This window comes from Pristis pectinata, chromosome 18, assembly GCF_009764475.1.
Source record: "Pristis pectinata isolate sPriPec2 chromosome 18, sPriPec2.1.pri, whole genome shotgun sequence".
NCBI lineage: Eukaryota > Metazoa > Chordata > Chondrichthyes > Rhinopristiformes > Pristidae > Pristis > Pristis pectinata.
Window position 1 is genome coordinate 44,607,756 of NC_067422.1, and position 1,507 is coordinate 44,609,262.

The 1,507-nt window shown below is 46.2% G+C and overlaps 1 non-coding gene across 1 annotated transcript; it reads left to right on the forward strand.

Moving 5' to 3' along the window:
- Positions 1-917: 917 nt before the first annotated feature.
- Positions 918-990, forward strand: trnav-uac (transfer RNA valine (anticodon UAC)). The gene has a single exon. It is a non-coding gene; the product is annotated as a tRNA-Val (tRNA).
- The last annotated feature ends 517 nt before the right edge of the window (positions 991-1,507 follow it).

Here is a 1,507-nt window from a genome sequence, read left to right on the forward strand (position 1 = left end):
GCTTTAGTTACCTTCAACACTGAAAGTCAGAAACCTGCAGTGGGGAAGATTCTCTTCCTGGATAGAAATATAAATCACTTCCCACGTATCCCATGTGATCAATTTACTGGCTTTCTTCACGAGGTTTCCGTCCATTCTGCTGACATGCTGAGTTTTGTAAAAAGTTTCCGTTTTGAATCAGTGAGTATTTTATGGCGGGTTTAGATCTGACAGATACGGTGCTGGTGGCACATGCACAACTTTCTGTTTCTCTTTTAGAAGCTGACTCACATTACAAAATGTGTCGCCAGAAATAAAATGTTCCTTTTGCTACGGGTCATTTAATTATCCACCATCTTATGCACCTGGTTTGCAGGTGAGTGTTTGAATGTGGAAGAAATTGATTGGAATGTGGAAAATAAAATGGGATCAATAAAAGCTCAGTGATGGTCACTGAACACTCAGTGGGCCGAGTGGTCTATCTCCATGCCCCATGACTGGACAACTACCAAAGAAGCCCCATTAACTCACGGGTCGACACTTCTACTGCTATCCATGTCGTCGACAAATGTACCCTACACATGTCTCAGTAACGTGTTTATATTAACTTCGTTGTCACGGTGAGGGGAGTGAAGAGTTTATTGGAGACTGGCGACGCGCGAATCTGTGGAGAGAAATCTCAGAGACACCGCTGAGTTATCCGCGAATTGTGGAGGGTCATCCAGGGGAGACTGTTGGAAGCCAGAGTGACATAGATATTGTGTTTCTTGCATTATTTATACAACACAGACCACATTCCCCGACTGAAAGAGAGGAATGTTGGGCCAGACTTTCTGTTTGTTGTTGGAGCAGAAGAGATTGTAATTCACGGGGATACAACAGCCCTGTCAGTGCTCAGCAGCGCGGCAAAGTAGATGAAGTGTTGGATGCCTCCCGTGGATTCTGTGGTGTAGTGGTTATCACGTTCGCCTTACACGCGAAAGGTCCCCAGTTCAATCCTGGGCGGTAACACTTTTGTTTTGTTCTTGGCTCCAGGTTTTGCGAAACACGTGACACTGAGTCTTCAAAGGAGTATTTCAAACCTAAAATTCTGGCAGCACATGTGAAGTGAGACAGAATGGATGTACACACTTGAGGTCCGTAAAACGATCGGGACAGGACTTGATCCTGCAAACTTATGATGACGTCACATCAAACACCGAAGTCAGACGCCTTCTCCATTCGGCCGCACAGCCCATTCTTTTGAGGAACCGAGAAAAAAAAAGCCTCATTAGCAATGATGCTGGGGCATGGGCCCTGCGAAGAATTGAGAAGGCGGGATGCATTTTACTAATACACACAGAATGCACGGATTGAAGTGTCTCGACAAGTAGAATAAGTTCGCCCCGGAACGAGGAGAAGCGTGCCTCTTCCCTTCCAGCTCACAGACAAACTGCGGTCATGTTGGCTCGGTGAGATGCCTGGAGTGAGCTGTTTCAGGGTCGAAGCTAATTGTAAGTGGAGCGGAATACTTGAGGCAGACTTCACC